The sequence below is a fragment of the Vulpes lagopus genome, chromosome 8 (assembly GCF_018345385.1).
Source record: "Vulpes lagopus strain Blue_001 chromosome 8, ASM1834538v1, whole genome shotgun sequence".
Taxonomy (NCBI): Eukaryota; Metazoa; Chordata; class Mammalia; order Carnivora; family Canidae; genus Vulpes; species Vulpes lagopus.
Genome location: NC_054831.1, coordinates 12,203,635 through 12,218,697, shown reverse-complemented (window position 1 = coordinate 12,218,697; position 15,063 = coordinate 12,203,635). Strand labels below are relative to the sequence as shown.

The window sequence follows — 15,063 nt, the reverse complement described above, 5'->3', positions numbered from 1 at the left end:
TCCCAAAGACTGTAGTAAGAGATGAAGAGGGACACAATATCATACTTAAAGGATCTATCCAACAAGAGGACCTAACAATCATGAATATTTATGCCCCTAATGTGGGAGCTGTCAAGTATATCAATTAATAACCAAAGTTAAGACATATTTAGATAATAATACACTTATACTGGGAGACTTCAACATGGCTTTCTGTAATTTACAGATCTTCTAAGCACAACATCTCCAAAGAAACAAGAGCTTTAAATGATACACTGGACCAGATGGATTTCACAGATATCTACAGAATTTAACATCCAAACGCTCCTGAATACACATTCTTCTCAAGTGCAATGGAACTTTCTCCAGAATAGATCACATTCTAGGTCACAAATCAGGTCTTAACTGATACCAAAAGATTGGGATCGTCCCCTGCATATTTTTAGACCATAATGCTTTGAAACTAGAGCTCAATCACAAGAAGAAATTTGGAAGAAATTCAAACACGTGGAGGGTAAAGACCATCCCACTAAAAGATGAAAGGGTCAACCAGGAAATTAGAGAAGAATTAGAAGGATTCATGGAAACTAATGAGAATGAAGATACAACCATTCAAAATCTTTGGGATACAGCAAAAGCAGTCCTGAGAGGGAAATACATCACAATACAAGCATCCCTCAAAAAACTGGGAAAAATTCAAATACAAAAGCTAACCTTGCACCTAAAGGAACTGGAGAAAGAACAGCAAATAAAACCTTCACCCAGCAGAAGAAGAGAGTCAATAAAGATTTGAGCAGAACTCACTGAAATAGAGACCAGAAGAACTGTGGAAAAGATCAACAAAACCAGGAGTTGGTTCTTTGAAAAAATTAATAATATAGATAAACCATTAGCCAGCCTTATTAAAAACAAAAGAGAAAAGACTCAAATTAATAAAATTATGAATGAGCTTTGTGCAGTGGCAGTATCATAGCCAATGAGGTTTATCCGAGGTACAATTATTGCTAATTGAAAATAAAATCACGAATGAAAAAGGAGATATCAACAACAATACCAAGGAAATACAAACAATTTTAAAAACATATTATGAGCAGCTATACTTCAATACATTAGACAATCTAGAAGAAATGGATGCATTTCTGGAAAACCACAAACTACCAAAACTGGAACAGGAAGAAATAGAAAACCTGAGCAGGCCAATAATCAGGGAGGAGATTGAAGCAGTCATCAAAAATCTCCCAAGACACAAGAGTCCAGGGCCATATGGCTTCCCAGGGGAATTCTATGAAATGTTTAAAGAAGAAACCATACCTATTCTACTAAAGCTGTCCCAAAAGATAGAAAGAGATGGAATACTTCCAAACTCATTCTATGAGGCCAGCATCACCTTAATTCCAAAACCAGACAAAGACCCCACCAAAAAGGAGAATTATAGACCAATATCCCTGATGAACACAGATGCAAAAATTCTCAACAAGATACTCGTCAATAGGATCCAACAGTACATTGAGAAGATTATTCATCATGACCAAGTGTGATTTATCCCTGGGATGCAAGGCTGGTTCAACATTCATAAAGCAATCAACCCGATCAATCATATCAACAAGAGAAAAAACAAGAACCATATGATCCTCTCAATAGATGCAGAGAAAGCATTTGACAAAATACAGCATCCATTCCTGATCAAAACTCTTCAGAGTGTAGGGATAGAGGGAACATTCCTCAGCATCTTAAAAGCCATCTATGAAAAGCCCACAGAAAATGTCATTCTCAATGGGGAAGCACTGGGAGCCTTTCCCGTAAGATCAGGAACACGACAGGGATGTCTACTCTCACCACTGCTATTCAATATAGTACTAGAAGTCCTAGCCTCAGCAATCAGGCAACAAAAAGAAATAAAAGGCATTCAAATTCGCAGAGAAGAGTCAAAATCTCCCTCTTTGCAGATGACATGATACTGTATGCAGAAATCCCTAAAGACTCCACCCCAAGATTGCTAGAACTCATACAGCAATTTGGCAGCGTCAGGATACAAAATCAATGCCCAGAAATCAGTGGCATTTCTATACACTAACAATGATACTGAAGAAAGAGAAATTAAGGAGTCAATTCCATTTAAATTTGCACCCAAAAGCATAAGACACCTAGGGATAAACCTAACCAAAGAGCTAAAGGATCTATACCCTAAAAACTACAGAACACTTCTGAAAGAAATTGAGGAAGACCCAAAGAGATGGAAAACTATTCCATGCTCATGGATTGGAAGAATTAATATTGTGAAAATGTCAATGCTACCCAGGGCAATTTACACATTTAATGCAATCCCTATCAAAATATCATGGAGTTTCTTCAGAGAGTAGGAACAAATCATCTTAAGATTTGTGTGGAATCAGAAAAGACCCCGAATAGCCAGGGGAATATTAAAAAAGAAAACCAGAGCTGGGAGCATCACAATGCCAGATTTCAGGTTGTACTACAAAGCTGTGGTCATCAAGACAGTGTGGTACTGGCACAAAACCGACACATAGAGCAATGGAACAGAATAGAGAATCCATAAATGTGTCATCAACTCTATGGTCAACTAATATTTGACAAAGCAGGAAAGCCTATCCACTGGAAAAAAGACAGTCTCTTCAATAAATGGTGGTGGAAAAATCGGACATCCACATGAAGATGAATGAAACTAGACCATTCTCTTACACCAGGCACAAAGATAAACTCAAAATGGATGAAAGATCTAAATGTGAGACAGGAATCCATCAAAATCCAAGAGGAGAACCCAAGCAACACCCTTTTTGAACTTGGCCACAGCAACTTCTTGCAAGATACATCTATGAAGGCAAGGGAAACAAAAGCAAAAATGAACTATTGGGACTTCATCTAGATGAGAAGCTTCTGCACAGCAAAAGAAACAGTCAGCAAAACTCAAATACAACCTACAGAATGGGAGAAGATATTTGCAAATGACATATCAGATAAAGGGCTAGTATCAAAGATCTATAAAGAACTTATTAAACTCAACACCAAAGAAACAAACAATCCAATCATGAAATGGGCAAAAGACATGAAGAGAAATCTCACAGAGGAAGACATGGACATGGCCAACATGCACATGAGAAAATGCTCTGCATCACTTGCCATCAGGGAAATACAAATCAAAACCACAATGAGATACCACCTCACACCAGTGAGAATGGGGAAAATTAACAAGGCAGGAAACAACAAATGTTGGAGAGGATGTGGAGAAAGGGGAACCCTCTTACACTGTTGGTGGGAATGTGAACTGGTGCAGCCACTCTGGAAAACTGTGTGGAGGTTCCTCAAAGAGTTAAAAATAGACCTGCCCTACGACCCAGCAATTGCACTGTTGGGGATTTACCCCAAAGATTCAGATGCAATGAAACGTCGGGACACCTGCACCCTGATGTTTCTATCAGCAATGGCCACAATAGCCAAACTGTGGAAGGAGCCTCAGTGTCCATCGAAAGATGAATGGATAAAGAAGATGTGGTTTATGTATACAATGGAATATTGGTCAGCCAATAGAAACAACAAATATCCTCCATTTGCTTCAACGTGGATGGAACTGGAGGGTATTATGCTGAGTGAAATAAGTCAATTGGAGAAGGACAAACATTATATGGTCTCATTCATTTGGGGAATATAAAAAATAGTGAAAGGGAATAAAGGGGAAAGGTGAGAAAATGAGTGGGAAATACCAGTGAGGATGACAGAGCGTGAGAGACTCCTAACTTTGGGAAATGAACAAGGGGTACTGGAAAGGGAGGTGGGCGGGGGGTTGGGGTGATTGGGTGACAGGCACTGAGGGGACACTTGACGGGATGAGTACTGGGTGATATGTTATATGTTGGCAAATTGAACTCCAATATAAATAAATAAATAAATAAATAAATAAATAAATAAATAAACTGTACCTCCACCTCTAAGAAAATTATATTTTAATAAAATCTTACTAGCCTTACATAACTTCATGTATACTCCTTTTATGGCAAATGAAATCAACACAATTAGAAGGTAAAAGCTATTTTTTAAACTATTTCTTCCTTGGATTCACAGAAATTGTCAGGAATTTTAACACTTGCCCACAGTGTAATTCTTCATGCTGTCATCAGTGCTACGAGCATATCCTGCATTAAATCTTTATCTGAGGGCAGCCCCGGTGGCTCAGCAGTTTAATGCCACCTTCAGCCCAGGGCATGATCCTGGGGACCCGGGATTGAGTCCCATGTCGGGCTCCCTGTGTGGAGCCTGCTTCTCCCTCTGCCTACGTCTCTGCCTCTCTCTGTGTGTCCCTCATGAATAAATAAATAAAATCTTAAAAAATAAATTATTTATCTGAGCTAAGAGATCCTACATAATAACGTACATCTCTTGATTAATAACTCTGTTAGATGGTGTGTGGCAAAATGGCAAAAGTCAAAGGGTCCTTACTGGCTCTTTTCGCCAAATAATTGGGCTGGAAAGCAGGTATCACCATTCCCCCTGGTCTTACTCCAAACTCTGTGATTAAAGAGCTTGCTGTTTTCACAGAAAATTTAGGTGTTAACGAGTTCATCTCAAACATCCACAGAATCAAATCTTAGAAATAAATAAATTCAATGCTAACCCAATAGGAGTTTATCAACAAAGGCCCTGAAATAATGTGCCTGAAATCATTTAATCAAGGAGAAAAAAATCAGCAAATGAATTATTTCCCATTAAAGATAAAACCAAAAACTACTTGAATCCAGAATTCCCGTTTAAACAAAGTGAAATTATGTCCTAGAAAAATAGAAGGTATTTGTTACTAGAACAGCACAACTGTGAAAGGCTTGTGAATACATATTTTAATAATAAGGAGGTGAACCTGAATCTCTGCAAGCTAATGGATAATTCAGAACAGAGGACTGATTTTGAAAGATAGCTTTAAAATGTAGGTTTTTTTCTTTAGTAAACTTTAATCAGCTGTGCACATCTTTTTAGCTAAAATTGGTTTTCTCTTAGCCCACCCCTCAAAAAAAAAAAAAAAAAAAAAACAACAACAGAGAGCACAATCACATGCACACAAAGGAGCCCCCGACTCCCAACTGCTACTCAAGAGAGCCAGGCTCTATCCTCCCCCAGAAACAAACTTCTTTGTGGGACTATTGTAACATTCTCCAGACATATAATTTCAAGAGCACTGTCATTAAATCAATGTTCATAAACAAACAAACAAAAAAAACACTTAAGTCGACCCACAAAATAGTTCAGTTACATAAAGTATTTTGCAAAGAAATTAATACTACACTCCAGTTTGTTCGTCCTTTTGCTTCCTCATCGAGCTTTGAGAGCATTGCTAAATAAAGCAGTTTCCACAAATGAACATTTTATGTTGGGACACAACTTCAGCAGTACATACTCACTTTGATTAAAATGATTGGTTTCACTGGTGGACATTTCCCAACTTGCAGGCATTTGTTTTCATCATTGTGGCTGAAACAAATATTTTGTTAGGCCTTCCTTACCAACTCGCCTTGCCACACATATGTAATATGAGAATATATTTGGTCATCTTCTCTAATGGGAAAGCAATGGGAAATATGCCGAGGGAAAGCACCCTCGGCATATTTGCATAAAGTCAGTGAACCTTTTAAGGTGATACAGAAAATTCTATAGCATCGTTTTAAATATCAGCTTCCAATTAGGCTGGCTACTTCTCTGTCAGCCCTCCTGAAAGGGTTTGCCTATCATTGTGTCAGATATTTTGCAAATCATGTCAATGGTAGGTACCAGCATGGTCTACTAATAAGGAGATCTATCTCAAGAGGAGGATTGGCTTCATCTGTGTGTTAGAACTGTGGGATGGGCGAGGATAGCAGAAGACCTAATGAAAAATCCACTTTTGATGAGAGATACAAGCAGTAACCTTATCTAAAAATCGTCTTTAACCTCCAATTAAAAGTTAAAGTGCATTTAGCATTTAAGTTTCTAGATTCCTGAAGGCATCACAAAGTTTGATTATGATATTATATTATGATGTAGTCTCAGTACAGGTTTTTCCGCCTTATACCTAATATCTGCTTCTGACATGACTGGGCATACCTGATGAGTTAGCAGGGCCAGTCGCCAAGAAATCTGTGAAAGATCTAAAACTTTCTGGGAGGCCTCTTACACTTAGGTAAGAAGGAAACCACCCAGGATGAACCTGAATTAGTAAGGAGATCTTTGGCAGTGGGAGAAGGATCTATCTTAATACACCTGGCACTCAAATTTTCCTTCGACCTCAGCCCTACCTAGACTTATGGTGAGCAGAAGTATCACACAAAAAAAGCTAAAATAGCTGTCCTACAGACCCCTGCTTGATCTAGCCTCACCTCACTTTCTAATCTTTTGTTACCTCCCCCCATCCCATTCTTTAAGATCAAACCATATCATATCTTCCGTGCACCAAATTCCATCAGGTAATAGTAACTTTACTCTTATTGTTGAGATCACTGAAACTTCTTTCCCTCAGGCTTCCCCCAACTCCCTTCCTCAAAGCTAAGCACAATCCCTAAGGCTTCTAAGAAACATCTTCATGCTGAGAAGAATGGTGTTCAAGAAGACAGATTCTGGAATCAAAGGAAAGCTCTAATAACACTTGGGTACTCTGTGACTCTGACTTCATCTGTCCTCCCAAGTAGGCAGGGTCTAAAGTCTGGCCAACTAGGGTTGTGTTTTTAAAACTGGGTTGTATTTTTTTTAAAGATTTCTGATGGGGGTGCCTGGGTGCCTCACTGTTGAGTAACCCACTCTTGGTTTTGGCCCAGGTCCTGATCTCACAGTCATGGAATAGAGCCCGTTGTCGAGCTCTGTGTTCAGCGTGGAGTTTGCTTCAGATTCTCTCTCCTTCTTTCTCCCCCTTGTGCTTGCCTCTCTCTCTCACTCTCTCTCTCAGATAAATGAATAATTTTTAAAAACAATTAAAAAAATAAAAGGATTTCTTTTTTAATATTTTATTTATTTATTCATGAGAGACACAGAGAGAGAGAGGCAGAGACACAGGCAGAGGGAGAAGCAGGCTCCATCCATGCAGGGAGCCCGATATGGGACTCAATCCCGGGACTCCAGGATCATGCCCTGGGCTGAAGGCATGCACTAAACCGCTGAGTCACCCAAGGATCCTCAATAAAAGGATTTCTGATATAGAATTTTCTTTCTCCTTACCCTTTCTTCCTCCCTCTCTCTTTATCAGAAAGCTATGTATTAGACTTAGAACTAAAACGCTTCTCACCTAACTTCTTTCTAATTCCCAAACTAGTTCCCTTAATAAATGATGATACAGAGCCATTACATTTTTGCCAATTTAAGGACGGACATTAGAAATTATGTGGGTCAAGCTAGGAAAACTGAGGGCCCAGGAGTTCGAGTTACTGGCTCAGAGTTGCATATTTAGCTGCTGGAACTCAGGTTGACATTCAAAGGTTAGTTCATTTGCACTTTTAGCTTTCAGTTTAAAGAAGTGTCACATTATGGAATTAAGCTGAGTTGACCTATAATTAAAAATCAAAGTCACGTCACCCAGACCTATCTACTCTGCTTAACATTCATGACCATCACAAGTGTATCTCATAAATTACAATTATTTCTTTGGCCCCAGAAATCAATTTGGTAGATAGATGCACCATTTATATACAGAACCCCACTTTTACATTTATCTCAGGACTAGATGTGAAGGACAGGGTTAAATATAGCTAAAGGGCATACATTGAGGGAAATGAATTACATACGATATTGCATATCTTACTTTAATATCAACAATAATCTTTCATTTTTCAAGCATATTGCATATAAAGTGGGCATTATGAACTCCTTGCACCACAAGCAAACAACAGAAGCTTATCATATGGCAAATGATGAATGCTCCCACCTCTAAGTTACCTTGGGCATAGTCAGGAGGCGACTGAAAGATGTGTTAAATATCTATCAACACCTTCTGAATCATTGCTATAAAAAGAAGGTAATCATGAAGGCCCTACGCTTGTCTTTCTTCAGGGTTAGATTCACAGGAAAAAAAAAATTAGGAGACTTTCTGAGAAATTAGGTAACTTTCGACACTTTGAAATTCCTTCATCCATTTATTTGTTCATTCACATAGTAAACATCTGTTTTAAAAAAGGGAAGGGAGCTATAATATATCAGATACTCATCTGGGCTCTAGAAATAGATCCAGAATAAAACCCTTCTTGTTAAAGAGTTAAGATTATCTTGGAGAAGTTAGAGAAATGAATGTAAAATATTGGGTGTAGATACGGGCTGTGGAGGCTAGTCACAAGTAGAGGGAACTAGTAAAGAGGACTAGTTTGTGGGTGAACAGGGAAGGAAGGAGCGTGGTTCTGAGTATCACTGCTGATAATCTACTTAAGAAAGTGGCATAACTCAGGAAAGTCCTTTATAATGAGATGCCATTTCTGCAGAGAAGTGAAGGAAATGAACATGAGCCATGCAGATGTCTATAGGGAGAAGATTCTAGGCAGAGGCAATGGCCCATGCAATGACAGGAACACAGGAATGCACTTGGCTTTGGCATGTTCAAAAAATGTCAAGTGGTCAGTGTGGCTGAAGAATAATAATGTGTGTGCATGTGAAAGAAATGAAATGTTTTTAAAAAGAGGAGGAAGATAGATTATTTAGGGTTTTAAAAGCCATAGTAAAAATGCATTACCACTGTGTGGAAAAAAAAAAAAAAAGATTTGCTAATACTGGTCTGGGTCGTCTGGAAAAAAATGGAACCAAGATAATATATAATATTGTTTTAGAGATAAAGGAATTTATTATAGAAATAAGGTTATGTGATTGTGGAGACCAAGAAGTTTCATGATCTCCTGTCTCTGAGCTGAAACACTGGGCGAGCCAGTGGTATAATTTAGGTGAGTCTCAAGGGCCAATAACCAAGAGCACACATATCTGAGGACAAGAGAAGAGGGATGTCTCAGCTCAAGCAAAGAGAGCATATTCATTCTTTCTCTGTCATTTTTCTCTACTCAGGCCCATCATTACCAGATAACAACCATTTGCCTTAGTGACGATTATCTTCTTTCACAGTTCAAGTTAAGTGCTAATCTCTTCTCGAAAAACCATCACAGACATACTCAGAAACAATGTTTTACTAGTTTTCTGGACATCATGTAGCCCAGCCATGTTACACATAGAATTAACTGTCACACTTCCCAAAGTGCTATAATTTCTAGAAAAATGCAAATTCATAATTTTTAATATACAAGACTTCACAGAGCAACACCATCATTTCATATCATTTTCTGAAAACATTATAATCAGCAACTGTTATTTAATAATTTAATGTATGGAACTATATTCTTGAATCAAATTCCCTTACTCTGAATCACTGTCTGTTTAGCTTTAATCATTTATTTAAAGTCTCTATACCTCAGTTTCCAAATCTTTAGTGCAGGGATCAGAACATAAGAGCAATCTCATGAGCATAAATGCAAATATATGCATAACAAACTAAATGATAGCAATCACATACAAGATAATGTATTAGAAAAATTAGGTTTATTCAGGAAATGCAAGATTAGTTAATGTTCTAAAATTGATCTACATGATTCATTATATCATCAGAAAAATAAAGAAAGATCATACTGTCATCTCTATATTTGCAGAAAAAGCAATCAATGCCTATTGATTTTTAAAAACTTATAAAACAAAAAAATATAGACAGAAATGTTCTCAATCTGATAAAATACAAAACAACAGCAACATACAGCTAACACTACAGATGAGACAAGACTGTCCATTATTGTTACATTTAGTCAAAAATGTACTGGAGATCCTAGACAATTCAAAAAGGAAGGATTTTTTTAAAACACAAGCTATCAAAATCAGAAAAGGAGAAATTGAAGGATCATTATTTTCATCTAGCATAATTGAGAACAAGAACATTTAGTAAATGTAATTAATAATTAATTGGAGAAAATTATGGGGTGAAAGATCGTATATAGTTCCTACATAGTAACGAAACTATTAAAGATTCTTAAAAAGGAACTATTTCCTCCTATAGCATCAAAAACATCAAACACCTAACAATAAATCAAACTAGCAACCTGCACATTACTTCTGGACCAAAAAATTAAAAATAAAGAAATTAGAGAAGACTTTTAAAAATAGAGGAATACATCATGTTCATAGATTGGAAGTCTCAATACTTCAAAATGTTGATTCTCAACAGATCATTTCCTACATTCAATGCACCCCAACCAAAGCCTTGACCAAAATTGGCAAATGAATTCTAAAATATATATGGAAAGGCAAAAGAGCAAACCAGTGAAGACAAAAATTTTAGAGGACTTCCATTACCAAACATCATGACTTCCTATTAAAGTACAAAAATTCTATTCTATTCCACTCTATGTATAGTTGCCTGTTTTATCACCCATGTGACAGAGTAATTCAATTGAGGAAAGGTTGTTCTTTCTAAAACATGATGCTCAATCAAATGAGAATCAATATGGGAAAAGTATGCATTTTGGTGCTTATCTTAGACCACATATAAAAATCCATTCCAGGTAGATTGTAGATCTGAATTTGAATAATGAACAATAAATCTTCAGTAAAATAAAATAGAATAAAATATCTTCATCATTTTGAGATGATACTTAGAAGGCAAAGTAAAGCAATGGTCATATTTCTTACACTCTGAAGCCAGCCCGGGGCACAGGCACGAGGACAGCAATCAGACATTCAGATCCTTCTGCTGCCAGCAGACCTCCTCCATTAGTTTCTTTGCAGGCATGAGCCAAGTACTTGAGTAACTCCTTAGCAAATACAGTAGAAAAGTTCAGATGAAAACTTGTAGAAGAACTGCCTCTATTTACCAAAATATAAAACAAAACAAAGAACATATTCTTGGAGGGTTTTCAGAGATAATTTCTATCAACAAAGTTTTGAAAGGTATGGTGTGATGATCCCACCACATTTTCCTTGGACTTCGCTACTTGACCTGAGCAGAAGACAGATGGAACCTAGAAGATGGTAGTGTTGGGATGCCTGGGTGGTTCAGCAGTTTGGCGCCTGCCTTCAGCCCAGGGCATGATCCTGGAGTCCTGGCATCAAGTCCCACGTCCGGCTCCTTGCATGGAGCCTGCTTCTCCCTCTGCCTGTGTCTCTGCCCCTTCTCTCTCTCTCTCTCTCTCTCTCTCTCTCTCTCTGTGTATCTCTCATGAATAAATAAATAAAATCTTTAAAAAAAAAAAGAAGATGGTAGTGTTTTAGTGTAAACTTAATCGAGCAGGGAAATCCAATTGCAGCTGCCAGTCCAGATGTAGCATCAGTACTAGAACAAATCAACACAGTACCAGCATCTGACCAATCAGACAGCATCTGTCTATCTGTTTCCTTCTCTTAATCTCTCTGTCCCCATCTCTTTCCTTTCTCTCTCTCTCCTGTCCCCTACCCCCTACCTATCAGTAAAGATTATCAGAAATAATTGACTTTCCTCTGCTAGGGCCAGTAATACAAAACCATATTAAATGTCTAGCCCTAGGGGTACCTGGGTGGCTCAGTGGTTGAGCATCTGCCTTTGGCTCAGGTCATGATCCTGGGGCCCTGAGATTGAGTCCTGTAACAGGCTCTCAACAGGGAGCCTGTTTCTCCCTCTTCCTCTGTCTCTGCCTCCCTCTCTGTGTCTTTCATGAATAAATAAATTCTTTAAAAAGAGAGAGAAGAAAATGTCCAGCTCTATGCTATCATATAGTCTACAGGGACTTATATGTCATCTCATTCCATAGGTATCATTATATTGACAACCTATTACATTTATAATTTATTTATTTATGATACCATGCTGATTAGACCAGATGAGCAGGAAGCAGCAAGTCCTCTAGACATTTTGTAGAATACATGCATGAAAGAGGAATGGGAAAGAAATCCTACAAATATTTAGAGACCTTTCACCTCAATGGAATTTTTAGGGATAAAGTCGGTCTGAGGCATATTGAAACATTCCTTGTAAAATAAAAGACTAATTGCTGCATCTGCTTCTTCCCATTGTGTAATAATAAAAAAAAAAAGAACCACAAATGCTTAGTGTGCCACTTTAGAATTTGCAGAACTATAAACCTCATTTGGGCATTCTACTTTTACCAATTTATTGAGTAGCTTGATAATTTGCTAAATCTGAGTAGGATCCAGAAAAAAAAAAAAAAGAATAATTCTTCAGTTTCCCTACCCCTTGGATATGACCTTGCATAGTCTGATGATGCTTGACACGTTTATGGCACATTGGAATAATTTACAGAGACCTTGGCAAGACCCTATAATTAGATCAAATAGTAAACATTTAAAATTTTGGATCTAAACTGTGTCATCCTCTGTACACTACTATTATCATTTTGAGAAACAGCTTCAAGGCTTACTACTGGGGTCAAGCAACAAATGAACGCTTGATCATAGACCACCAGATTATCATAAGACCTTAGCTGCTCATTATGAGGTAGGTGTCATCTGACCCTCAAACCATAAAGTTGGGCAGCACAACAACACTTCATTGTCAAGTGGTAGTGGTACGTACAAGATGCAGCTTAATTGAGCAATTGGCCCATATGCCACAGGCCATATTCAAACTACATAAACTACCCCACCCCCTTCTCAATCTTCCTTCATAACAATATGGAGATCTCCCTACACCCAGTAGACTAAGAAAACAATGGCTTCTTTTAGAGATGAGGGCATTGATATAGGCCTACCCTGGAGTGGCCCTGGAGAACAGTGATGAAGGAAAATCCTCCCGTAGACAAAGCTTTGCACTATCCACCCGGTCGTTTGATTGCCTGCAGGAGAAAGAAATGACTAGAGATATGAATCTATACTACTAAATGGAGAGCAACTAATGATTTGATGAATGGTGGAAGATTTTAAAGGAATATAATTGGAATATGGGTTCTGTTATTGGGGATGATGGATTGTGAAGATATTTGTTCTTCATATGAACACTTACAAAGAGTAACCTCAAACAGGAGGATTTTAATCATCATCTAGACAAGAAGACCCACTCAATGGAGGCCAGTCAGTCATATTGCCCCCAGACACTGTTGCCCTTGTCCAATAGATCCATGAACAAAATGGCTATGATTTTAGGGATAAACTTTGCACACAGGCTTAGAAACGTATACTGCCATCACCAATGCAATTTTGGCTAAAGAGCTGATGACTGATCAACTGCCACCAGTAGATCTAATGCTGACTCCCGAGTATTGCACCGTGTCCCCCATTTCCTGAGAACATCATTCAGCAAACTGGTACAGGTTGATTACATTAGATCATTCTATAATAGAAGGAGCAGCACTTTGTTCTCACTAGAATAAACATTTACTCTGATTATGGATTGTCCCCTTTTTGCCTGTAAGTCATTTGCCAAAACTTTCATTCAAGGATTTATAGAAAACTTTATTCAATATCATGGTATTCAACATGGGTCTTTTCTGATCTGGGACACCGTCTCTTACCATCTCCCCCACCATCCTGAAGCAGCTTTACTGATAGCATGGTGGAATGGCTTTTTGAACACTCAATTATGGTTTTAATTGGGTAAGAACATCTGAAATAAGGTCCTCCAGGATGCAGTGTATGCTGTAAACTTAGCAACTTCTATGTAGTACTGCTTTTTCTAGTCAAAATTCATTGGTACAGGGATCAGTGAGTGGAAATGGGGACTCTTCTCACCATTAGCTCTTGTACTCCTCTAGCAAAATTTTTTGCTTCTGTCAACAAAATTTTAGATTCTACTGGTCTCTAGACTATCTAGTGGCAGTTCCATATCTGTGTAGTCCAATATGGTAGACATGAGCCACATTGAAATCTTGAGATATGGCTACTGCAACTGCAGTAATAAATTTTAAAGTGTATTTCATTTAAAGTAATTTAAATTTAATATAAACCTTCCCATGTGACCAGTGACTATAACATAGGTTAATGTATCACAAAGTCTAGAGCTCCCAAAAGATGAATACTTATACCAGGGGGCATAGAAATGATTCAATTAAACTGAAAGTTAAGATTGACATCTGGGCACTTTAAGCTTCCATGATCATGATTTAAGAGTTGCTCTACTTTCTGGGATAATTGATCCTGATTATTAACAGGAAATTGTATTATTACTAAATAATGGGGGTCTGGAATACAGAATATCCTCTGAGTGTCTTTTAATACACCCATGTCCTGGCTTTAAAATCAGTAGATAGTATAGACATTTTAATAGTAGTTGTTCTTTCAATGCATGAGCAAGGAATTTTTTTTTCTATTTCTTTGTGTCATCTTATTTTATCAGCATTTTATAGTTTGCAGAGTACAGATTTTTACCTTTTTGGACAGGTTTATTCCTAGATATCTTATAGGTTTTGGTGAAGTCATAAATTGGATTGATTCCTTGATTTCTCATTCTGCTGCTTCATTATTGTTGTGTAGAAGTGTATAGACATAGAACAGATTTCTGTATGTTGATTTCAGATCCTGCAATTTGACTGAATTTGTGTTTAATGTCTAGCAATCCTTTTGTGGAGCCTCTTTTTTTTTGAGAGAGAGAAAGAGAAAGAGAGAGAGAAAGAAAGAAAGGGAGCATGAGGAAGGTGGGGATATTTGCAGAAGGAGAGGGAGAGAAAGAATTTCGATCAGGCTCTGTACTCAGTGTGGAGCCTGAATACGGGGATTCATCTCATGATCCTGAGGTTATGACATGGGCCAAAATCAAGAGTCAGATGCTTAACTGACTGAGCCACCCAGGCATCCCATTTTGAGTTTTCTGCATAAAGTATCATGTCATCTACAAATAGCAGAGCTTTGACTTCTTCCTTGACAATTTTGATGCCTTTTATTTATCTGTGTTTTCTGCTTGCTGCAGCTAGGACTTCCAGTACTATGTTAAATAACAGTGTTGAGAGTGGACATCTCTGTCTTGCTCCTGACCATAGATGAAAAGCTCTTAATTTTTCCCCATTGTGGATTATATTAGCTACGTCACATTAGAGGCAACAATAAACAAAAATAAAGGCAACCTATGGAATGGGAAAAGATATTTGCAAATGACATATATGATAAGATTCAGTAACC

General features: G+C 37.7%; 1 pseudogene; it reads left to right on the top strand.

Annotated features, from left to right (window-relative positions):
- Positions 1–926: 926 nt before the first annotated feature.
- On the top strand, positions 927–1,010 carry LOC121498254 (annotated as a pseudogene).
- Positions 1,011–15,063: the final 14,053 nt, after the last annotated feature.